The sequence below is a fragment of the Rana temporaria genome, chromosome 9 (genome assembly GCF_905171775.1).
Source record: "Rana temporaria chromosome 9, aRanTem1.1, whole genome shotgun sequence".
In the NCBI taxonomy this organism is placed as follows: domain Eukaryota; kingdom Metazoa; phylum Chordata; class Amphibia; order Anura; family Ranidae; genus Rana; species Rana temporaria.
This window is the reverse complement of record NC_053497.1, coordinates 164,089,711-164,115,995: the sequence shown is the minus strand read 5'-3', so window position 1 is coordinate 164,115,995 and position 26,285 is coordinate 164,089,711. Positions and strand designations below refer to the sequence as shown.

At 49.7% G+C, this 26,285-nt stretch overlaps 1 long non-coding RNA gene across 1 annotated transcript; it reads left to right on the top strand.

Moving 5' to 3' along the window:
• The first annotated feature begins 8,698 nt into the window (after positions 1-8,698).
• On the top strand, positions 8,699-25,293 carry LOC120914269. Its single transcript, XR_005743647.1, has 3 exons — positions 8,699-8,823; positions 17,043-17,227; positions 25,156-25,293. It is a non-coding gene; the product is annotated as an uncharacterized LOC120914269 (long non-coding RNA).
• Positions 25,294-26,285: the final 992 nt, after the last annotated feature.

Here is a 26,285-nt window from a genome sequence, read left to right as displayed (position 1 = left end):
CATCATCCTCCCCCCGTTCACTCATCTGCCCCCCCCGTTCACTCATCTGCCCCCCATTCACTCATCTGTCCCTCCCAATCACCCCCCATTCACTCATCTACCCCCCTTTCACTCATCTGTCCCCCCCCATCACTCATCTGCCCCCCCATTCACTCATCTGCCCCCCATCACCCCCCCCCCCCCCCCCAATTCACTTATCCGCGGTATTAAAAGAAAATCTCTCTTATCTATACATTTATACATATATTTATACTATATTTTTTTGGGGGTTTTTTTTCGGTTTTTTTTCTTAACTACTATAAAACTACTATTATAATTATACAAGTATACTATAGCAATCATTACCATTTCATTACCCTGAAAGTCTTTAAAACCTTTCAAGGTTAATGACCGGCATATTATCATTTTGTTCGTCCTGAATGTTGAACCTGTACCTGAGCCTCCCCTCGATGTTGGTGAACCACGTATTACCACTTCCATCAACCTCAATATCAAACCTGTACGCCATCAGCTCTTCAAAGTCAATGAACCACATAATACCATTTCCATCATTGTAAAACTCAAACCTGTAAAATAACCTCCCAATAATGTACCACACATCACCATTTTCATCAGCCTCAGTTTCAAACCTTTCGTCAATCAAGTTGGCGATGTTGAACTGGATTCTGCGGTCCGGTTGGGGGATGGGAGCTCGGCACATTGGACAGGTTGCACTCTCCTCCATCCACCGTTGAATGCAGGCCATGTGGTATTCATGAGCGCAGGTGAGGATGGCTGTTTCTTCTCCAACCTGATAACCTACAAGACATATAGCACATGTTACCTGCTCCTCGCCACGCGGCTCCATGGCCGGCGGCGGTGCTGGGACATGTTCAATGGGCCTGACGCGATCTCTGGGCGAACGGCTCCTGGGTGGGGTCTCCTCTCGCCTCCGCCGACGTCGGGATCTGCATCTCCTCCGGTGGGCGGTTGGTGAGTCGCCGTCCCGACGTGATGGACGAGGCATTCTGAAGACCTGAAAAGGCAAAAAAAATCTAATTTTAATAAGAATATTATAATAAGAGTTAGTAATAGTGATAAATATCAATAAAAATGATACAAGTCGCGGTTATTCGCCGTAAGTCGCTGAAAATCGCAGTGAAATACAGGAGCTAGCTCTCTGAATGTCACTCCGGCAACTTACTAAGGAGAAGTGAGCTGAGAGGTCCTCAGACTGAAGTGATCAACAACCTGTGACCAATCACAGCGCCTCACACTGAAGTAAACCCCTCACACCAACAGTCATATAACACAAACCCTTATCAATTTTATATCATTTTATTGATTTTACTTATAATTAAACATTTTTGGGTGATTTTAATGGTTATTATTGAATTTGGCCACAAGATGGCGATCTTTTCTTCTCTGGCTGTAATACCGATCCCCGCCATAGATGTCTCCTATCCCGAATGCTGTGTTTCTATGGTTTCATCATCAGCCATCGGCCATATTTATTACTGGATATCTCTATGAATGGTGAGGAGAGACTGTTACTGAGGGGGAGAGGAACGGTCCTGGGGGGCAGAAATGGCGGCTGGGGGGAGCAGAGCTGTGAAGGTGAGGAGGAGAGTCGGGGGGAGCAGGGGAGACCCCTAATCATCCCCCCAGCCCTTTAAGTGCCCAGCAGTGGGTCACACGCGCCGCCGGCGGCTTGCGCGCGACTGGGTCTGAATCTTCGTGACCATGGGACCCGATCGCAGCCGGTGTCCCGCGATCGGGTCACAGGAGCTGAAGAACGGGGAGAGGTGAGCGTAAACAAACCTTCCCCGTTCTTCTCTACAAGACATATAGCACATGTTACCTGCTCCTCGCCACGCGGCTCCATGGCCGGCGGCGGTGCTGGGATTTGTTCAATGGGCCTGACGCGATTTCTGGGCGAACGGCTCCTGGGTGGGGTCTCCTCTCGCCTCCGCCGACGTCGGGATCTCCTCCGGTGGGCGGTTGGTGAGTCGCCGTCCCGACGTGATGGACGAGGCATTCTGAAGACCTGAAAAGGCAAAAAAAAACAAATTTTAATAAGAATATTATAATAAGAGTTAGTAATAGTGATAAATATCAATAAAAATTATACAAGTCGCGGTTATTCGCCGTAAGTCGCTGAAAATCGCAGTGAAATACAGGAGATAGCTCTCTGAATGTCACTCTGGCAACTTACTAAGGAGAAGTGAGCTGAGAGGTCCTCAGACTGAAGTGATCAACAACCTGTGACCAATCACAGCGCCTCACACTGAAGTAAACCCCTCACACCAACAGTCATATAACACAAACCCTTATCAATTTTATATCATTTTATTGATTTTACTTATAATTAAAAATTTTTGGGTGATTTTAATGGTTATTATTGAATTTGGCCACAAGATGGCGATCTTTACTTCTCTGGCTGTAATACCGATCCCCGCCATAGATGTCTCCTATCCCGAATGCTGTGTTTCTATGGTTTCATCATCAGCCATCGGCCATATTTATTACTGGATATCTCTATGAATGGTGAGGAGAGACTGTTACTGAGGGGGAGAGGAACGGTCCTCGCTAGGGTTGCCACCTCATCCCTTTAAAACAGAACACATATGAATTCCACAGGTTCTGAGGCTAATTTAATTTACATAAGGCTTCACTTGAGTTCAATTACCACCTTAATCAGCCACAGAACCTGTGTAATTCATATGTGTTCTGTTTTAAAGGGATGAGGTGGCAACCCTAGTCCTGGGGGGCAGAAATGGCGGCTGGGGGGAGCAGAGCTGTGAAGGTGAGGAGGAGAGTCGGGGGGAGCAGGAGAGACCCCTAATCATCCCCCAGCCCTTTAAGTTCCCAGCATTGGGTCACACGCGCCGCCGGCGGCTCGCGCGCGACTGGGTCTGAATCTCCGTGACCGCGGGACCCGATCGCCGCCGGTGTCCCGCGATCGGGTCACAGGAGCTGAAGAACGGGGAGAGGTGAGCGTAAACAAACCTTCCCCGTTCTTCTCTGTGGCTTGTCACTGATCGTCTGTTCCCTGTTATAGGGACCAGACGATCAGTGACGTCACACACCCAGCCACGCCCCCCTACAGTAAGAAACACACAATAGGGCACACTTAACCCCTTTAGCACCCCCTAGTGGCTAACCCCTTCACTGCCAGTGTCATTTTCACAGTAATCAGTGCATTTTTATAGCACTTTTCGCTGTGAAAATGACAATGGTCCCAAAAATGTGTCAAAAGTGTCCGATGTGTCCGCCATAATGTCGCAGTCACAAAAAAAAAATCGCTGATCGCCGCCATTAATAGTAAAAAAATGATTAATAAAAATGCCATAAAACTATCCCCTATTTTGTAACATTATAACTTTTGCGCAAACCAATCAATAAACGCTTATTGTGATTTTTTTTTTACCAAAATAATGTAAAATACGTATCGGCCTAAACTGAGGGAAAAAAATGTTTATATATATATTTTGGGGATATTTATTATAGTAAAAATATTGAATTTTTTTAAAAATTGTCGCTCTATTTTTTTTTTATATCGCAAAAAATTAAAACCGCAGAGGTGATCAAATACCACCAAAAGAAACCTCTATTTGTGGGGGGAAAAAAGACGCCAATTTTGTTTGGGAGCCACGTCTCACAACCGCGCAATTGTCAGTTAAAGCGACGCAGTGCCGAATCGCAAAAAGGGGCAAGGTCCTTTACCTGCATAATGGTCCGGGTCTTAAGTGGTTAAAAGGGTTTACTGCAGGGCACATAATAATGCAAAAGGGGAAGCTGCCCCGGGCCCAGTTATTTTTGTGGGGTCCAAAGCAGCTGCCCCTTGAGCCCAGGGGTTGCTCATGGCTACAGGGGCCCATGCTGCCTCCCTATCATATCAGTGTAGCTGAGCGCTCTCCCCTCACACTGCTGCACAGAACACTACAGGTCTCGGGTTTGCTGTGCTATCACAGGGAAAAGGCGCAGCTGCAGGTCGTCTGTGCGCTCGCAACCTGCTGCCCCCCCCCCCTTCCTGTCAGCAGCCAGCTCTGTCTAATCGCTGCTCGCTCGCTCTTCCCCCTCCCTCCAGCCAATGCTGTATCCTGGCCTAGGCCAACAAGGCTCAGGCCTAGGGCAGCACTTTGCAGGGGGGCAGCACGGAAAGAGTCCCCGCTGGCTTGCGCTACACTGTTAGTGTAACACAAGCTGCTTCTAATTCTGACTGTCCTCTCATCCTGGACCACAAACCTTCCTCACTGTGCCCTATGTTTTCTGCTGCACCATTGGCATGTTATATCTTCTCAGTCCTCTCCATAAAATGATCAGAAATTTCTGCTGAATGTGGAACTATAGGCAACACTTTTTTTTTCATTCTAGATAGAGTGGCGGGAGGGTTAGAGCCCCTGTCTGTTTATTTTTTACCATCCCTGTCCCATTGCAGAGATTTCCCTTCACTTCCTGCCCCATAGCCAAACAGGAAGTGATAGGAAATCTATGCAAATTAAGGGAATCCAATGCCCCACCCCCAGGCCCATAAAATTGGTGTCCCCACTCTTAAACAGAAAGGGGTGTGGCCTTGACAGGAAGGGGTGGGTCATATTTAAATTAGGGGGTGCACGAGTTTAGTCAGGCCTAGGGCAGCACGAAACCTAAATACACCACTGCCTCCAGCTAAGCAGAACAAGCTGCCAATCAGAAGAGACTTGAGGGGCATGAATGGGACATGTAGTCTCAAGGAATGGCCTGTTCACAGAAGTCCATGTGGCCTGGACTCGGAGGAGGGAGCAACATCCACCAGGGCGGCGCAGTGTTATGGGAAGAGTCGTTGAGTGGTGATTTTTAACCGATGGACGTGCCTACAAACAATCGTTTTTTTTTTCGTTAGGTATCTATCGGTAATTTTAACCACTTAAGGACCGCCTCCTGCAGATATACGTCGGCAGAATGTCACAGCTGGGCACAAGCACATACCTGTACGTCCTCTTTAAGTGCCCAGCCGTGGGTCGCGGGCGCGTGTCCGCGACCCGGTCCGAAGCTCGTGACCGCGGCCGCGGGTCCCGCAGACCCGATCGCCGCTGGAGTCCCGCGATCGGTCCCCGGAGCTGAAGAACGGGGAGAGCTGTGTGTAAACACACCTTCCCCATTCTTCACTGTGGCGCTGTCATTGATCGTGTGTTCCCTCATATAGGGAAACGCGATCAATGATGTCACACGTCCAGCCCCGCCCCCCTACAGTTAGAAACACAGATGAGGTCACACTTAACCCCTTCAGCGCCCCCTAGTGGTTAACTCCCAAACTGCAATTGTCATTTTCACAGTAATCAGTGCATTTTAATGCATTTTTTGCTGTGAAAATGACAATGGTCCCAAAAATTTGTCAAAATTGTCCGAAGTGTCCGCCATAATGTCGCAGTCATGAAAAAAATCGCTGATCGCCGCCATTAGTAGTAAAAAAATAATAATTAATAAAAATGCAATTAAACTATCCCCTATTTTGTAAACGCTATAAATTTTGTGGAAAACCAATCGATAAACGCTTATTGCAATTTTTTTACCAAAAATAAGTAGAAGAATACGTATCGGCCTAAACTGAGGAAAAAAAATGTTTTTTATATATTTTTGGGGGATATTTATTATAGCAAAAAGTAAAAACTATTGCATTTTTTTCAAAATTGTCGCTCTATTTTTGTTTATAGCGCAACAAAAAAAAAACCACAGAGGTGATCAAATGCCACCAAAAGAAATCCGTATTTGTGGGGGAAAAAAGGACACCAATTTTGAATGAGGAGGAAAGAGGGACATTGTTCCAAATCGGGATCCCTGTGCCCCCATTGGGTAGTGTGTGCCCCCTGGCAGGGATCCCTGTGCCCCCATTGGGTAGTGTGTGCCCCCTGGCAGGGATCCCTGTGCCCCCATTGGGTAGTGTGTTCCCCATAGCAGGGATCCCTGTGCCCTCATTGGGTAGTGTGTGTCCCCTGGCAGGGATCCCTCTGCCCCAAATTGGGTAGTGTGTTCACCATAGCAGGGATCCCTGTGCCCCCATTGGGTAGTGGGTGACCCCTAGCAGGGATCCCTATGCCCCCATTGGGTAGTGTGTCCCCCCTAGCAGGGATCCCTGTGCCCCCATTGGGTAGTGTGTGCCCCCATTGGGTAGTGTGTGCCCCCTAGCAGGGATCCCTGTGCCCCCATTGGGTAGTGTGTGCCCCCTAGCAGGGATCCCTGTGCCCCCATTGGGTAGTGTGTGCCCCCTAGCAGGGATCCCTGTGCCCCCATTGGGTAGTGTGTTCCCCATAGCAGGGATCCCTGTGCCCTCATTGGGTAGTGTGTGTCCCCTAGCAGGGATCCCTGTGCCCCCATTGGGTAGTGTGTGCCCCCTGGCAGGGATCCCAGTGCCCCCATTGGGTAGTGTGTGCTCCCTAGCAGGGATCCCTGTGCCCCCATTGGGTAGTGTGTTCCCCATAGCAGGGATCCCTGTGCCCTCATTGGGTAGTGTGTGTCCCCTGGCAGGGATCCCTCTGCCCCAAATTGGGTAGTGTGTTCACCATAGCAGGGATCCCTGTGCCCCCATTGGGTAGTGGGTGACCCCTAGCAGGGATCCCTATGCCCCCATTGGGTAGTGTGTCCCCCCTAGCAGGGATCCCTGTGCCCCCATTGGGTAGTGTGTGCCCCCATTGGGTAGTGTGTGCCCCCTAGCAGGGATCCCTGTGCCCCCATTGGGTAGTGTGTGCCCCCTAGCAGGGATCCCTGTGCCCCCATTGGGTAGTGTGTGCCCCCTAGCAGGGATCCCTGTGCCCCCATTGGGTAGTGTGTGCCCCCTGGCAGGGATCCCGGTGCCCCCATTGGGTAGTGTGTGCCCCCTAGCAGGGATCCCTGTGCCCCCATTGGGTAGTGTGTGCCCCCTAGCAGGGATCTCTGTGCCCCCATTGGGTAGTGTGTGCCCCCTGGCAGGGATCTCTGTGCCCCCATTGGGTAGTGTGTGCCCCCTAGCAGGGATCCCTGTGCCCCCATTGGGTAGTGTGTCCCCCTGGCAGGGATCCCTGTGACCCCATTGGGTAGTGTGTGTCCCCTGGCAGGGATCTGTGTGCCCCCATTGGGTAGTGTGTGTCCCCTGGCAGGGATCCCTGTGCCCCCATTGGGTAGTGTGTGCCCCCTAGCAGGGATCCCTGTGCCCCCATTGGGTAGTGTGTGCCCCCTAGCAGGGATCCCTGTGCCCCCATTGGGTAGTGTGTGTCCCCTAGCAGGGATCCCTGTGCCCCCATTGGGTAGTGTGTGTCCCCTGGCAGGGATTCCTGTGCCCCCATTGGGTAGTGTGTGCCCCCTAGCAGGGATCCCTGTGCCCCCATTGGGTAGTGTGTGTGATCACTGGCAGGGATCCCTGTGCCCTCATTGGGTAGTGTGTGCCCCCTGGCAGGGATCCCTGTGCCCCCATTGGGTAGTGTGTGTGATCACTGTGGGGTAAACACATATTGTAGATATCACATCAAAGCAATGGGCGGTGAGTGGGAGGCGGCAGGGGGCGGGGTCTATGTCAGCAGGAAAGCTGCTTTTGGTCCAACCAGAAAGGATGACAGTGACTGCACATGCTCTATGCGGCCCCCTGTATCCTAGCAACGATAAACACTGGCCGGCCAGGAAATCTGTGACATAAGGACGCCGTCCGGTCCAATCCGGATCCAAACACAGGATGGGAGACCCAATATAGATACCAGCCCAGGAGACGCTCATGGGGCCCCTACTGGTCCCGGGGCCCTCAGGTATGGTCAGTCCGCCCCTGGTTACATTCCATTCATTCATTTCATGTATAATAAAGTACATTTTGTATTTTTAGGTTATACTTTGTCATATATTGTGGGGCCTTGTTATTATGTCAGATTCTCCTTCCTGCCGTCCCTTTTCTATAGGGATGGGGGGGGGGCAAATATTCCAACTGGGAGGAGGAGGGGGGGCCCCTGTCATGTAGGGTGGCCCCTGTGAAGTAGAATGTTGGGGGCCCATGTCAGGTCAGGTGTTTGGGGCCCCTGTCAGACAGGGCCGCCATCAGGAATTATGGGGCCCCTTACACAGCGAATTGAGAAGCAGGGGGGTGCCACTAATTGGGGGGGGGCTGCCCTGGGGAAATTAAGAAGCGGGGGGGCTGCTGTGATTTGAGAAGCAGGGGGGTGTATATATATATATATTTAAAAAAAAATGGTTACCATCTGGGGCCCTGGGGACCTCTGGGCCCTTAAATAAAAAGAAAAATATATATATATATATATAAAACAATATATATTGTGAAAAGTGATTTCTCTTCCCTCAGACCAGAAAGAGGAGAGAAAACACTGACAGGTCACATTACACAACAAGCCGGCCCAGCTCTCCATCACCCCCCCCCCCCCCCTCACACACACACTGACATCACCGCTAATGAGACTTACTGTGTCACCGATGGATGTAGGATGAAAAATCTGTCGAAGTAGTCTCCGATTAGTCCTCTGTGGGGCGCTGTACCGGTCCTGCGAGCAGAGCCTCCGTGATTTCACTTCAGTCCATAGGAGTCTATGGAACAAAATGGCGCCGCTCCGCCGCCGCGTACAGGTATGAGTCATCCGAGCCCCGCCCCTTCCGCGAGTCCTTTCCCCCGCGCGTCCGTGCAGTGGTCGCGAGGCTCCAATTCACAGTACAGAGAAGACAGATACCTGGAGAGAGGATTCAGCTTAGGGTTGCATTTCAGCTCCCTCCAGCCTCCAGCCTGAAGGTGGCAATAGAGAGCACCGCTGTGCAGTGAATTAAGTCAGCCGTTCTGCCTCAGTCTCTCTCACATGACCGGAGGGAGGAAGGAAATGTTTCATACACAGTGTGTCTGTAAGTACAAGGGGGGGGGAGACAACTTACCTCACACCTTCCCTCTCTACTCCTCACACAACCCCCTCTCTTACTTATACCCCCCAGACACCCCCCTCTCTTCCTCACCCCCTCTCTTACTTATACCCCCCAGACACCCCCCTCTCTTACTTACACCCCCCAGAAGACACCCCCCTCTCTTACTTATACCCCCCAGACACCCCCCTCTCTTCCTCACCCCCTCTCTTACTTATACCCCCCAGACACCCCCTCTCTTACTTACACCCCCCAGAAGACACCCCCCTCTCTTCCTCACCCCCCCCCCCTCTTCTTTTGACAGCCCAGACACCCCCTCTCCTTTGCACTGATTTTTACAGGGCACCGTGGCGACAATTGATGGGCACAGTGGCGACAATTGATGGGCACAGTGGCTGCGTTTGATGGCATGGCACACAGTAGTGACAATTGATGGGCACAGTGGCAATAAATGATTTCATAGTGGCTGCGTTTGATGGTATGGCACAGTGACTGCGTTTGCCATGGCACAGTGGTGACAATTGATGGCACAGTGGTAACAATTGATGGCACAGTGGCTGCATTTGATGGCATGGCACAGTGGCTGCGTTTGATGGCATGGCACAGTGGCTGCGTTTGGCATGGCAGAGTGGCAACAATTGATGGGCACAGTGGCGACAATTGATGGACACAGTGGCTGCGTTTGATAGCATGGCACAGTGGTGACAATTGATGGGCACAGTGGCGATAAATGATTTCACAGTGGCTGCATTTGATGCCATGGCACAGTGGCTGCGTTTGATGGCATGGCACAGTGGCTGCGTTTGCCATGGCACAGTGGTGACAATTGATGGGCACAGTGGCGACAATTGATGGCATAGTGGTAACAATTGATGGCACAGTGGCTGCGTTTGATGGAATGGCACAGTGATTGCATTTGGCATGGCACAGTGATTGCATTTGGCATGGCACAGTGGCTGCGTTTGTCATGGCACAGTGGTGACAATTGATGGCACAGTGGCTGCGTTTGATGGCACAGTGGCTGCGTTTGGCATGGCACAGTGGCTGCGTTTGATGGCATGGCACAGTGGCTGTGTTTCATGGCATGGCACAGTGGCTGTGTTTGATGGCATGGCACAGTGGTAACAATTGATGGCACAGTGGCTGCATTTGATGGCATGGCACAGTGACTGCGTTTGATAGCATGGCACAGTGGCTGCGTTTAAAGACACAGTGGCAGCGTTTGATGGCACAGTGGCTGCGTTTGATAGCATTGCACAGTGGCTGCGTTTGATGGCATGGCACAGTGGCAACAATTGATGGGCACAGTGGCGACAATTGATGGACACAGTGGGGACAATTGATGGCACAGTGGCTGCGTTTGATGGCATGGCACAGTGGTGACAATTTATGGGCACAGTGGCGATAAATGATTTTACAGTGGCTGCATTTGATGGCATGGCACAGTGGCTGCGTTTGATGGCATGGCACAGTGGCTGCGTTTGCCATGGCACAGTGGTGACAATTGATGGCACAGTGGCGACAATTGATGGCACAGTGGCTGCGTTTGATGGAATGGCACAGTGGTGACAATTGATGGGCACTGTGGCGACAATTGATGGACACAGTGGGGACAATTGATGGCACAGTGGTTTAGTTTGATGGCATGGCACAGTGGAGACAATTGATGGGCACAGTGGCTATAAATGATTTCACAGTGGCTGCATTTGATGGCATGGCACAGTGGCTGCGTTTGCCATGGCACAGTGGTGACAATTGATGGCACAGTGGCGACAATTGATGGCACAGTGGCTGCGTTTGATGGCACAGTGGCTGCGTTTGGCATGGCACAGTGGTTTAGTTTGATGGCATGGCACAGTGGAGACAATTGATGGGCACAGTGGCGACAATTGATGGCACAGTGGCTGCGTTTAATGGCATGGCCCAGTGGTGACAATTGATGGGCACAGTGGCGACAATTGATGGCACAGTGGCTGCGTTTGATGGCATGGCACAGTGGCTGCGTTTGATGGCATGGCACAGTGGCGATAAATGATGGCACAGTGGCTGCGTTTAATGGCATGGCACAGTGGCGACAATTGATGGCACAGTGGCTGCGTTTGATGGCATGGCACAGTGATTGCGTTTGATGGCACAGTGGCTGCATTTGCCATGGCACAGTGGCGACAATTGATGGCACAGTGGCTGCGTTTGATGGCATGGCACAGTGGCTGCGTTTGATGGCACAGTGGCGACAATTGATGGCACAGTGGCTGCATTTGCCATGGCACAGTGGCTGCGTTTGATGGCATGGCACAGTGGCGATAAATGATGGGCACAGTGGCTGCATTTGATGGCATGGCACAGGACATGTGTGGTCACCTTGGCATTCTGTAAGCACAATATTCATGTATCATACAACATGCTTGGTGGATCATGTCACAGCACAACTCCTTGGGGCAAAGTTAGTGTCACAACGAAGGGCTCTGTCACGCGGGCGGACCGTATGTCCGCTTTCTCACCCATCCGTTTCCGGATGAAAAAGGGACATACATTGGTCCCTATGAGATTGCGGGCGCTGCCACCCGATCTCACCCGGGTCCCCAACCCTCAGATTCTGCAGACAGAGGAAAATCCTATTTCTCCTTCCGTCTGCGGATCGGGATCGGGTGAGCACGGACTGACGGTCAATGTTCATCCCCCCCTCCCCCCCCCATAGGGGAGAGCGGAGATCTGACAGGGCGGTCCCTGAACAGTGTGCGGGGATCGCCCTGTCATCCGCCTGCTCAGCGGGGATCAGCGGAGGTTCACGGGGCGAATCATCACGGATCAGTCCCGTGTGAGAGAGGCCCGTCTCTAGTAGATGCTCTGCTGTACAGCCTCTGCATAGTGATTAGTGACGGCTCATCGCTTTCCTCCTGCAGCACTTCTACGGGGATCACTTTCAGTGGTCTGTGGGCTCCTCGTGATGTGCGTCATCCTGGGGGAGGGGTTAAACACCTGCGATTTTTCCAGGTCGGGGAGATTTGTAAATTTTTGCACAATGCCTTTAACTGCCACATTAAACTTTTCTCTTGTTAACCACTTCAACCCCGGACCATTTTGCTGGTCAATGACCGGGCCACTTTTTGCGATTCGGCACTGCGTCGCTTTAACTGACAATTGCGCGGTCGTGCGACGTGGCTCCCAAACAAATTTGACGTCCTTTTTTTCCCACAAATAGAACGTTCTCTTGGTGGTATTTGATCACCTCTGCGTTTTTTATTTTTTGCGCTATAAACAAAAATAGAGCCACAATTTTGAAAAAAAATTTTTATTCTTTTTGCTATCATAAATATCCCCCAAAAATATATAAAAAAGCAATTTTTTTCCTCAGTTTAGGCCGATACGTGTTCTTCTACATATTTTTCGTTAAAAAAAAATTGCAATAAGCGTTTATTGATTGGTTTGCGCAAAAGTTATAGCGTCTACAAAATAGGGGATAGTTTTATGGCATTTTTTTTTTTCTAGTAATGGCGGCGATCTGCAATTTTTATCGGTACTGCGACCTTATGGCGGACACATCGGACGCTTTTGACACATTTTTAGGACCATTGGCATTTTTATAGCGATCAGCGCTATAAAAATGCATTGATTACTGTAAAAATGTCCCCGGCAGTGAAGGGGTTAACACTAGGGGGCGATCAAGGAGTTAATTATGTTCCCTAGGTGTGTTCTAACTGAAGGGGGGATGGGACTGACTAGGGGAAATGACAGATCGCTGTTCATACATTGTATAACAGACGCTCAGTCATTTCTCCCCTGATAGAATCGGGCGCTGTCTGTTTACACACACGGCTCCCAGTTCACGCTCTGTCACGAGCGATCGCGGGTGCCCGGCGGTGATCGCGTCCGCCATGCCCTCACATCAGCACCAGGGGCGCGCGCTCGCCCCTAGTGGCCGCAGAGCAACATTGCGTTATATTACGTGATCTTGCGCAGCCGAGCCAACCTGCCGCAGTTTTGGCGGTCGGCAAGCGGTTAACCTCTTCACATGCCGCCCATAGTCATATGACATCAACAGATGGGATCTCCCATTGTGGGTGGACGTCATATGACATCCTGGGATTCCCGGCCAGCTAGGGGGTGCACGCGCCCGTGGCATCGCTCGGTGCCCAGTGGCCGCGATGTCTGCCGGGCACCTGCGATTGGCCGCAATCACGGCAGGACTGTGGATCTGTGTCTGTGTGTAAACATATAGATCCATATCCAGTCAGAGGTGAGGAGACCAATGTTGTGTTCCCAGTACAGAGGAACACAGATCGGTCTCCTCCCCTTGTGAGTCCCCCTACAGTTAGAATCACTCACTAGGGAACATTTAACCCCTTTAGCGCCCCCTAGTGTTAACCCCTTCCCTGCCAGTCACATTTACACAGTAATCAGTGCAGTTTTATAGCACTAAGCGCTGTATAAATGTGAATGGTCCCAAAAATGTGTCAAAAGTGTCTGATATGTCCGCCGCAATGTCACGGTCACAATAAAAATCGCAGATCGCCGCCGTAAAAAAAAAAAAAAATGCAATAAATCTATCCCCTATTTTGTAGACGCTATACCCTTTGGGCAAACCAATTAATATACGCCTATTGCGATTTTTTTTTAATTTATTTTTTTTAACAAAAATATGAAGAATAATACGTATCGGCCTAAACTGTGGAAACATTTTTATTAATTTTTGATAGATTTTTTTGGGGATATTTATTATAGCAAAAAATAAAAAATTATTGCATTTTTTTCAAAATTGTCGCTCTATTTTTGTTTAAAGCGCAAAAAATAAAAACCGCAGAGGTGATCAAATACCACCAAAAGAAATCTCTATTTGTGGGAAAAAAGGACGCCAATTTTGTTTGGGAGGCACGTCGCACGACCGCGCAATTGTCAGTTAAAGTGATGCATCCATCCTGGTGTCTCTGCCTGTCACCCACACAGGGAGATATTTCTGCTCCCCCGACAGTCTGGGTTACATTACCACCTCAGCCGAGGACCTTCTGATTGCGCTCATCCTTTTTCCCCAAGTGTTTCTTACAATAGGGGGGGTGGGTTGGCTTGGGGTTGCAGCTCACTCTCATTCATTCCAAAAGGGAAGTTTGACAGGTGGCGCTGCCTCTCAAATTCTATAAGCCAAGGTAAATTTGTTGCAGCTTTGCATCTGTGGCATGTGTGCCAACCCTTCTATAGGTGAGAGGTTTGGGTGATGGTGAAAAGACAACGACTGTCTCTTTAGATGCCCCTAGCTGCCCATGTAAAAGAGACCTCTGCAGGGCTTTACTGATAATACTTACCTTGTCAGGACTTGGTTTATCTTATCTTCACTTTATTGTATCTCTTGTATGGATGGAAAAATTTGAATAACTTTAACTACTTAAAGCGGGGGTTCACCCTATTAAAAAAAAAAAAAAAAATTTTTTTTTATTATACCATTACATTCGGCATCGTAGCGCGAGCTACAGTATGCCGGTCTTACATTTTTTATCCCCGTACTCACTGTGCTATTCCACATTGAAGATTCCGGGGAATGGGCGTTCCTATGGTGAGAGAAGGTGATTGACGGCCGGCCCTGGCACGTCACGCTCCTCCGGAAATAGCCGAAATAGGCTTGGCTCTTCACGGCGCCTGCGCATAGCCTGTGCGCAGGCGCCGTGAAGAGCCGAGACCTACTCCGGCTGTCTTCGGGGAGCGTGACGCGCCAGAGCCGGCCGTCAATCATCCTCCCTCTCCATAGGCACGCCCATTCCCCGCGGGAGTCGGAAACTTCAATGATCGATAGCACAGTGAGTACGGGGATTAAAAATTTAAGACCGGCATACCGTAGCTCGCGCTACGATGCCGAATGTAATGGTATAATGATGTTAAGGAGGGTGAACCACCGCTTTAAGACCCAGACCATTATGCAGCTAAAGGACCTTGCCCCTTTTTGCGATTCGGCACTGCGTTGCTTTAACTAACAATTGCGCGGTCTTGCGACGTGGCTCCCAAACAAAATCGGCGTCCTTTTTTTCCCCACAAATAGAGCTTTCTTTTGGTGGTATTTGATCACCTCTGCGTTTTTTTGTTTTTTTTTCGCTATAAACAAAAATAGAGCGACATTTTGAAAAAAAATTCAATATTTTTTACTTTGTGCTATAATAAATATGAAAAAGAAAATCTCGCGCCAAATCAATTAAACTATATATATATACACTTAAAAAATGTACGTGAATTAGTAAGTGAAGCTGCATCCTCAGAGGAAAGCTATAATAAATATCCCCAAAAAAGATATAAAAAAAACATTTTTTTTCCTCAGTTTAGGCCAATACGTATTCTTCTACATATTTTTGGTAAAAAAAATCGCAATAAGCGTTTAACAATTGGTTTGCGCAAAATTTATAGTGTTTACAAAATAGGGAATAGTTTTATGGCATTTTTTTTCATAATGTTTTTTTTTAATACTAATCGCGGTGATCACCGATTTTTTTTTTTCGTGACTGCGACATTATGGCGGACAATTCGGACAATTTTGACACATTTTTGGTAGAGGTCGACCGATCTATCGGCAGGCTGATATATATCGGCCGATATTTGGCCGTTTTGGAGAAATCGGCATCGGCCGATTTTTTTTTCCAAATTAGGCCGATATTTAACTTTGCCGCTAGCGGTGCCACGGCTCCGGAGCTAGGCCGAAGCCGCGGCCTTTCCTGATGCTGTGACCGCCGCGGTCACAGCATCAGGAAAGGCCGCGGCTTCGGCCTAGCTCCGGAGCCGCGGCCATCTTGGTACACCCAGCGCGGCAGCCAACCAGCGGGCCTGTAACAGCCAATCGGCGGCCGCCGCTGCCGACATCCTCCGCTCTGAAAAAAAAAACGTCCCCTGACATGCTGCGCGCCCTGCCTCTGCCTACAAACCCCAGAATGCAGCGCGGGCCGGTAACTGCCGCCGCTGATTGGCTGTTACAGGCCCGCTCTGCATTCTGGGGATTGTAGGCAGAGGCGGGGCAGCACGTCAGGGCCAGGGACATTGGATCTTTCTTGTGCTGGGAGATGGAACGGAGCCTGGAACGCTCCGCTGGTGACAGTGAATGACATTGGGCTGTACTGGTGGGCACTGATGTGAGGCACTGATGAGGTGATGCACTGGTTGGCACTGATAAGGTGATGCACTGGTTGGCACTGATAAGGTGATGCACTGATAAGGTGATGCACTGGTTGGCACTGATGAGGTGATGCACTGGTTGGCACTGATAAGGTGATGCACTGGTTGGCACTGATAAGGTGATGCACTGGTTGGCACTGATAAGGTGATGCACTGGTGATATGCGCTGGTGAGATGCACTGGTGGGCAATGATGGGATGCATTGGTGGGCATTGATGAGGTGGCACTGGTGGGCACTGATAGACACCCATGAGGTGGCCCTGATGGACACTGATAGGCTGCACTGGTGGGCACTGATGTGGCCCTGACAGGCTGCACTCCACCCTAAACAATTATCTCCTCTCCACCCTAGGTTTTTTGAGATGAGGGGGGAAAAAAAAAAATCGGCCTAAAATATCGGCCGCAAAAATCGGCAACACATATCGGCCATCGGCCGCCCCGATTTCCAAATATCGGCATCGGCATCGGCCAGAGAAAAACCCATATCGGTCGACCTCTAATTTTTGGGACCATTGTCATTTTCACAGCAAAAAAATGCATTGATTACTGTAAAAATTAGGTGTTAACCACTAGTGGGCGCTGAAGGGGTTAATTGTGACCTCATTTGTGTTTCTAACTGTAGGGGGGCGGGGCTGGACTTGTGACATCATTGATCGTCTTTCCCTATATCAGGGAACAGACGATCACTGCCACTGTGAAGGTTTGTTTACACTCACCTCTCCCCGTTCTACAGCTCATGTGACCGATCGCGGGACACCGGCGTTGATCGGGTCCCGCGGTCACGGAGCTTCGGACGGGGTCACGGGCGCGCGCCCGCGGCTGGGCACTTGAAGGGGACGTACAGGTACGTGCTTGTGCCCAGCCGTGTCATTCTGCCGACGTATATCAGCGTTAGGAGGTCCTTAAGTGGTTAAAAAATAAAAACCCACAGGCCATGACCTAGGCAGGCAAAACGGAGTTCCTGGAGTAACTGATCAATCTGTGTCTTTGGGGTCCCTGAGCCACCTTGTCTCCCTATCCCCCCCATCACTGATCAATAACTGGTACATTATGTTCTGCAGACGGTCTATGCATTGGATTGCCCACTGGCAGCTGGTAAAGCCATTGAAGGTGTGCGTGGCGTGTGTGATGAGACCTATCCTGATCCTGTCCGTGTGGAGTCTGTGGGAATTCCTGTGGAGGACCTTCTGACCGTCCCCTCAAGTCCGGCTGGGTCAGTCACGTCATAGGAGTTCTGTGGAGGAAGGTAAGTGGCTTTTGTGCCAGGCTGCCCTAACTCAGGATGGGACATTTCCAATATTCCTCTCAAATACCCCCCCCCTCCCCCCCAGCATTTATAGGGAACACAAAGGGAAGAATGAGTAACCAATCTAAATGTTTCCGTCCATATTTTAGACCCTGAGCACACAGCATGGAGTATGGGGTTCATGGGTTTGAGGTTCACGGGTCATACATGGAGCCTGTACATATAGGGTATCATTGGGGTATATTTCTACATAGGGATTATTGGGGTGTATTTCCACATGAGCCAATTCGTTCCCCCCTCTACCTCTCTGCCCGGGGGTTCTTGGCTCTTGATTGGATAGATTGATAGCAGCGCAGCCATTGGCTCCCACTGCTGTTAATCAAATCCAATGACGCGGATGCTCGGGGGCGCATCCGCAAGGTTAACTTCCCCCCTCCCCCTACCCCGAGAGCGCTTCTCATAGGGTGTTTATGAGGAGAAGCCGCAGAGGGGCCTCAGAAGCCAAGGATCGGGGGCCACTCTGTGCAAAACGAACTACACAGTGGAGGTAACTATGACATGTTTGTTACTAAAAAAACAAGGGCTTACAACCCCTTTAAGGCTGGTTGGGTTGAAAGGTGTCAAATCAGAGGTTTTGTTCTTAAAGTGGTTGTAAACCCAAAAAAACATTAAAAAAAGAAATAAAAACATGCAAGGCAAAGGCATAATGAGCTAGTATGACTAGCATACTAGCTCATTATGAATTACTTACTTGAGATCGAAGCCCCCACAGCGACCATCGTTCCTCTCCTCCACCGCCACTCCGGCGCTGTGACTGTGACGTCACTACTGCACATGCGCGCGGAACCGGCACGATCCTCGCGCGTGCACGCTTTTCCGGAACTATCCCTTTCAAGACCCGGTACGCTCAGTGCACCTGCGCTGTTGTCTATGGCGCGCATGAGCCGCAGACATCGGTGCCCGATTTTCTGCAAATATCTCCTTTACCGTGTAGGTTAAGGAGATATTGCAAGCACCTACAGGTAAGCCTTAAAGTGGATGTAAACCCAACATTTTTTCACACTGGTGCGATTCAGGAACTCTGCGAATCCACTGCGGGTTCCCACATCGCACCGACTCGCACGGCAGTTCACACAGCCATATGCGAACTGCTGGGGAGTGTCATACAATAGTAATGTCACCCCCATTTCAGCTCGCATATCGCACTGCGAACTGACAGTTTGGACAAGAATCAGATCGCATATGTGTGAACACCCATGCGATTCTGGTGCAGACCAAAAAAAGGGTCCTGTCCGTGTTTGGTCCGAATGTGATGCGATTTCAGCCATACAGTTTGTGTGGCTGAAATCGCATCACACAGACATCGCATGTGATCTGAACAGCAATGCGGTGCGAATCACAGGAATGTGGAGTGTCAGGATAGTGGACAGTGTCAGATAATTTTTTTTATTTTACAATTTAATATTTTTTTTTTCCAAAAGGTTTTTTGGGACCAGTGGATTTTTTTGGTTTTTATTAATTTTTACAATTACATATTTTTTTTTTTACAATGTATTTTTGTATTATTGATGAGAGGGTGGGGTTTTATTTTTTAAATATATTTATTTACAGTGCTTTGGGAAAGGGGGTGGGGTAGTGGTTGGTGTCAGTGGTCAGTGGGGTAGTGGTCAGTGTCAGTGGACAATGTCAGTGGACGATGTCAGTGGGGTAGTGGTCTGTGTCAGGGACGATGTCAGTGGGGTAGTGGTCGGTGTCAGTGGACGATGTCAGTGGGGTAGTGGTCTGTGTCAGGGACGATGTCAGTGGGGTAGTGGTCGGTGTCAGGGACGATGTCAGTGGGGTAGTGGTCGGTGTCAGTGGACGATGTCAGTGGGGTAGTGGTCGGTGTCAGTGGACGATGTCAGTGGGGTAGTGGTCGGTGTCAGGGACGATGTCAGTGGGGTAGTGGTCGGTGTCAGTGGACGATGTCAGTGGGGTAGTGGTCTGTGTCAGGGACGATGTCAGTGGGGTAGTGGTCGGTGTCAGTGGACGATGTCAGTGGGGTAGTGGTCGGTGTCAGTGGACGATGTCAGTGGGGTAGTGGTCTGTGTCAGGGACGATGTCAGTGGGGTAGTGGTCTGTGTCAGGGACGATGTCAGTGGGGTAGTGGTCGGTGTCAGTGGACGATGTCAGTGGGGTAGTGGTCTGTGTCAGGGACGATGTCAGTGGGGTAGTGGTCGGTGTCAGTGGACGATGTCAGTGGGGTATTGGTCGGTGTCAGTGGACGATGTCAGTGGGGTAGTGGTCGGTGTCAGTGGACGATGTCAGTGGGGTATTGGTCGGTGTCAGTGGATGATGTCAGTGGGGTAGTGGACGATGTCAGTGGGGTAGTGGTCGGTGTCAGTGGACGATGTCAGTGGGGTAGTGGTCGGTGTCAGTGGACGATGTCAGTGGGGTAGTGGTCGGTGTCAGTGGACGATGTCAGTGGGGTAGTGGTCTGTGTCAGGGACGATGTCAGTGGGGTAGTGGTCGGTGTCAGTGGACGATGTCAGTGGGGTATTGGTCGGTGTCAGTGGACGATGTCAGTGGGGTAGTGGACGATGTCAGTGGGGTAGTGGTCTGTGTCAGGGACGATGTCAGTGGGGTAGTGGTCGGTGTCAGTGGACGATGTCAGTGGGGTAGTGGTCGGTGTCAGTGGACGATGTCAGTGGGGTAGTGGTCTGTGTCAGGGACGATGTCAGTGGGGTAGTGGTCGGTGTCAGTGGACGATGTCAGTGGGGTAGTGGTCTGTGTCAGGGACGATGTCAGTGGGGTAGTGGTCGGTGTCAGTGGACGATGTCAGTGGGGTAGTGGTCTGTGTCAGGGACGATGTCAGTGGGGTAGTGGTCTGTGTCAGGGACGATGTCAGTGGGGTAGTGGTCGGTGTCAGTGGACGATGTCAGTGGGGTAGTGGTCGGTGTCAGTGGACGATGTCAGTGGGGTATTGGTCGGTGTCAGTGGACGATGTCAGTGGGGTAGTGGACGATGTCAGTGGGGTAGTGGTCGGTGTCAGTGGACTTGGGGCTCTGGACCGTGTCAGTATGGGGGGGGCGGTTGTTGTGTCAGTTTTTTTTTTTTACAATTTTTTTTTTTATCAGCCCTGTGGGGGGCGTTGGTGACATGTCAGGGGTCTAAACAGAGACCCCTGACATCTCCCATTTAAGATGGAGAAAGGGACAGAGGACATTCATTCTCCAGTCCTTTTCTCTGCACAGAAGATGAATGGAGGGAAGACAGCGTCTCCCCTCCATTCATACACTGAGCATAGTAACACACAGGTTACTCTGCTCAGTTATCACAGGACGCACAGCGATCGGTAACGGACGCTCTGTGTCCCGTCCAGAAAAGAAAGGGGCTGGTAACTGACATACCAGCTCCTCACTCCACACAGATCTACCTGCTCGCCCCTCCCCCCCTCGCAGCCCTCGGGAGAGGAGAGAGAGGGGAGGGAAGACCGCAGATGAGGAGGGCGGAGGAGGAGGAAGACATGGGGGAATGTGAACACAGACCAGGACGAGGCGGAGGAGGAAGACACGGGGGGGGGGGGGGGTTTTGTGTGGACACACGAAGAGGGACGAGGGGGGGGGCGCTGAAGAAGGACACTGAGGACAGTCAGGGATGATCGGACAGTCAAATGTGTCCCGTTTATTAGTTAGAAGCACCCAAAAACAGCAGATTCAGTGGGTGGGTCTGTCATCGGCGCTTGGTGGGCGGGGTCATGATTTCAGCAGATGCCCTGCCCACCTCTACACTCCCCTTGGCCAGAGCGTGCAAAGCGCATTCATGGTAAAAACAGAGCGCGCTCACAGCCCCCTGTCATTTCTGTACACAGTCACATCCATCTCCAGTGACAGTCTGGGATGATCGGTGCGAGGGGGAGGGTAAGCTGTGAACACCGATCCCCCCTTGCATGGCTTTTCAGGTGAATGCCGCGGGAGGGAGAGAAGCAGATGAAAAGCCATTCAGGGAGGATCGGTGCTCACAGCTTACCCTCCCCCCCGCACCGATCATCCCAGACTGTCACTGGAGATGGATGTGACTGTGTACAGAAATGACAGGGGGCCGTGAGCGCGCTCTGTTTTTTTACCAAGAATGCGCTTTGCACGCTCTGGCCAAGGGGAGTGTAGAGGTGGGCAGGGCATCTGCTGACATCATGACCCCGTCCACCAAGCGCCGATGACAGACCCACCCACTGAATCTGCTGTTTTTGGGGGCTTCTAACTAATAAACGGGACACATTTGACTGGTAAGGATAGATGCAGGAGGCATGTATCGCCTTATAGATCAGCACTATGGCAGTAGTTTACAATTGATGAGAGGGGTTTACATCCACTTTAATGCAGGCTTACCTGCAGGTGCAAGTAGTATCAGAGGGTTTACAACCATTTTAAGCCCCGTACACACGATCGGATTTTCCGGCGGGAATTGTATGATATAGAAAAAAATGTAATCTGGATGGCCGCACTCCAACAACAATTTCTTTATTGGTTAAAAACCATACAGCAAAAGATGCAATCAACAGCTGACGTGTTTCGCACCAGTAGTTACGGTTTGAAACACGTCAGCTGTTGATTGCATCTTTTGTTGTATGGTTTTTAACCACTTAAGACCCGGACCATTATGCAGGTTAAAGCGGGGGTTCAGCTCAAAAAAATAAAATGATCAAATGCCACCAAAAGAAAGCTCTATTTGTGGGGAAAAAAGGACGCCAATTTTGTTTGGGAGCCACGTCGCACGACCGCGCAATTGTCAGTTAAAGCGATGCAGTGGCGAATCGCAAAAAGGGGCAAGGTCCTTAAAGCGGAGGTTCACCCCAAAAAAAAAAAATTTAACATTACATTCAGCCGAGTTGTCATAATGACAATCGGCTGTTTTTTTTTTATTTTATCCCGTACATACCGTATTTTCACCGCCGCTTCCGGGTATGTCTTCTGCGGGACTGGGCGTTCCTAATTGATTGAAAAGCTTCCGACCGTCGCATACAGCGCGTCACGAGTTGCCGAAAGAAGCCGAACATCGGTGCGGCTCTATACGGCGCCTGCGCACCGACGTTCAGCTTCTTTCGGCAACGTGTGACGCGCAGTATGCGACGGTCGGAAGCCTGTCAATCAATTAGGAACGCCCAGTCCCGCAGAAGACATACCCGGAAGCGGCGGTGAAAATATGGTATGTACGGGATAAAATGAAAAAAAAACAGACGATTGTCATTATGACAACTCGGCTGAATGTAATGTTAAAAACATTTTTTTGGGGTGAACCTCCGCTTTAAGGACCTTGCCCCTTTTTGCGATTCGGCACTGCGTCGCTTTAACTGACAATTGCACGGTCGTGCGACGTGGCTCCCAAACAAAATTGGCGTCCTTTTTTTCCCACAAATAGAGCTTTCTTTTGGTGGTATTTGATCACCTCTGGGTTTTTATTTTTTTGAGCTATTAGCAAAAATAGAGCGAAAATTTTTTAAAAAAAAATTGTATTTTTTACTTTTTGCTAATATAAATATACCCAAAAAAGATTTAAAAAAAAAAAAAAATTTTTTCCTCAGTTTAGGCCGATACGTATTCTTCTACATATTTTTGGTAAAAAAAAATCCCAATAAGCGTTTATCGATTGGTTTGCACAAAATGCATAACGTTTTCAAAATAGGGGATAGTTTTATTGCATTTTTATTAATATTTTTTTTTTTACTACTAATGGCGGCTATCGGCAATTTTTTTTGTGACTGCGACATTATGGCGGACACATCAGACACTTTTGACACATTTTTGGGACCATTGTCATTTTCACTGCGAAAAGTGCTATAAAAATGCATTGTTTACTGTGAAAATTACAATTGCAGTTTAGGAGTTAACCACTAGGGGGCGCTGAAGGGGTTAAGTGTGACCTCATTTGTGTTTCTAACTGTAGGGGGGACTGGGCTGGACGTGTGACGTCAGTGATCGTCTTTCCCTATATCAGGGAACAGATGATCACTGACACTGCCACAATGAAGAACGGGGAAGGTTTGTTTACACTCACCTCTCCCCGTTCTTCTGCCTGCTCCTGATGAGCGACCAACAGTCGCGAAACGCGTAGAGCTACATACTCCATGCATCAATGTGTAATCACTGCAGTATGACGTGATGTAATCTTTGTTCAGCATGTGATACCTATTTTATGTCTTAATGGATACAGTACAGATTGATGTACTTGCTGTATTTATATACTTGGGTCATTCCCCGCATACCTTTTCCCCCAACTAATCTGTAAAATACATATGTCTATCTATTTCTTCAATAGTGCAATATAGTCAAGGACGGTGCACTATGTGAAAGCAATAAAATATTTAAACGTATTTCAGATTTATTATCTTTGGTTTATTTTTCTCCCCCATTTATTACAATCTGTTTCCCGCACATGCTTCATTTAAAGTCCCGCTTTTGCTTCCTTTTTCTATACAAAACCAGCGATGGAGGTAATTGACCCATTACCTCATTTAAAGTCCCAACTTACCCTTCAGGTGGGGAGGACTGGATGAGAAGCGTTGGATGAGGGGTTTTAGATGAGGAACATTAGATGAGGAGTGTTGGATGAGAAGCTTACAATGGGGAGCATTGGATGTGGAGTGTTGGACAAGAGGCTTCAGATGGGGAGCATTGGATGAGAAGTCTTGGATGAGGGGCTTCAGTGGAGTAGTGTTGGATGACGGGCTTCAGATGGGGTGCACTGGATGAGAAGCATTGAATGAGGGGCTTGAGATGAGGAGCATTGGATAAGAAGCTTGTGATGAGGAGCATTGGATGAGAAGCACTGAATGAGAGGCATCAGATGAGGAATGTTGAATGAGGAGATTCAGATGAAGAACATTGGATGAAGAGTGTTGGACGAGGGGCTTCAGATGAGAGTGTTGGACGAGGGGCTTCAGATGAGAGTGTTGGACGAGGGGCTTCAGATGAGAGTGTTGGACGAGGGGCTTCAGATGAGAGTGTTGGACGAGGGGCTTCAGATGAGAGTGTTGGACGAGGGGCTTCAGATGAGAGTGTTGGACGAGGGGCTTCAGATGAGAGTGTTGGACGAGGGGCTTCAGATGAGAGTGTTGGACGAGGGGCTTCAGATGAGAGTGTTGGACGAGGGGCTTCAGATGAGAGTGTTGGACGAGGGGCTTCAGATGAGAGTGTTGGACGAGGGGCTTCAGATGAGAGTGTTGGACGAGGGGCTTCAGATGAGAGTGTTGGACGAGGGGCTTCAGATGAGAGTGTTGGATGAGGGGCTTCAGATGAGAGTGTTGGATGAGGGGCTTCAGATGGGGAGCATTGGATGAGGAGAGTTGGTTGAGGGGCTTCAGATGAGGAGCATTGGATGAGGAGAGTTGGTTGAGGGGCTTCAGATGAGAGTGTTGGATGAGGGGCTTCAGATGGGGAGTGTTGGATGAGGGGCTTCAGATGGGGAGTGTTGGATGAGGGGCTTCAGATGGGGAGCATTGGATGAGGAGAGTTGGTTGAGGGGCTTCAGATGAGGAGCATTGGATGAGGAGAGTTGGTTGAGGGGCTTCAGATGGGGAGCATTGGATGAGGGGCTTCAGATGAGGAGCATTGGATGAGGAGAGTTGGATGAGGGGCTTCAGATGAGGAGCATTGGATGAGATCTGTTGGATAAGGGGCTTCAGATGAGGAACGAGGAGTGCTGATCTATATGGCACGTACCATCTGATGCAATACACACATTATATGTACCTTCAGTCACCTCTCCCTCAGTACAAACTGTACCGATAACAAAGTCCAGACTGCGGGATTGCAGCAAGATGTCGGTACTCCAGGACATGGTGCACACTGTGTAAAATAAAGTCACTAGCTTATCTGCTCCCCCTTTATTCAGTTTGTGGATTAAATCCGTTACATATTGATAATGAAATGATATTATATCTTTCTTTCTAGGTGTTTCTATAGATTAGTAAATCTGCCACAGCGCCTGCCATCTCCTCTGGTGTGCCCGGAGAGCCATGGAAGGTCAGTTCACTGGAGAGGTACAAATCTGCCACCAATCTCACTAAAGCTGCCCATAATGTGATGGTCCCCCTGCACAAGAAGGGAGAGCAGCAAAGAGCGGTCTTTATCACAGGAAGTCTCTGGATTACTGCACAGATTTGGAAGAAATACAGAAGAGCACCAAGATTCAGGAAGAATACACATGATGAATGGATTTAGACAATATTTGCTAATCGCAATATTTAGCTTTAATTTAAATATAAAGCTTCCCATGGGTTGCCTATAGGGACAGCAATTCTGAGGTTGCCTCCTTCTGCAGGGCGGGCCCTTTGCCTGGCTGATCCCAGAGGAATTTAGCAGTAGTGCTGACTGTACTGCCCGATGGAAGGAGAATCTATAAATCTGTATATGAAACACATTCATCAAAATGACTGAACATAAAATGAGTTCCCCTTTAAATGCTTCATGGCCCAGATTCACATAGAATTACGTTGCTCCTGGGCAGCGTAACGTATGTGATTTACGTTACACCGCCGCAGGTTTACAGCGTTAGTGCCTGATTCTCAGAAAACTTACCTGTAAACTTGCGGCGGTGTATCGTAAAAGTGCTCGGCGCAAGCCCGCCTAATTCAAATGGGGCGGGCACCATTTAAATTAGGCGCGTTCCCGCACCGAGCGTACTGCGCATGCCCCGTCGGGTAAATTACCCGACGTGCATTGCGCTAAATGACGTCGCACCGACGTCATTTGCTTAGACGTTAACGTAAATGGCGTCCAGCACCATTCACGGACGTCTTACGCAAACGACGTAGATTTTTTACATTTCGACGCGGGAACGACGGCCATACTTAACATTGGCTGCGCCTCATAGACCCAGGGGCAACTTTACGTGTCGCAAAGGCTACGGAAACGTCATAAATTCTCTGCATCGAGCGCGCGTACGTTCGGGAATCGTCGTAATTAGCTAATTTACATAAGCGACGGGGAAAACGACTTCGGCGACACCTAGCGGCGGGAAAAAAAATTGCATTTAAGATCTGACAGCGTAAGAGCCTTACGCCTGTCAGATCTAATGGGTA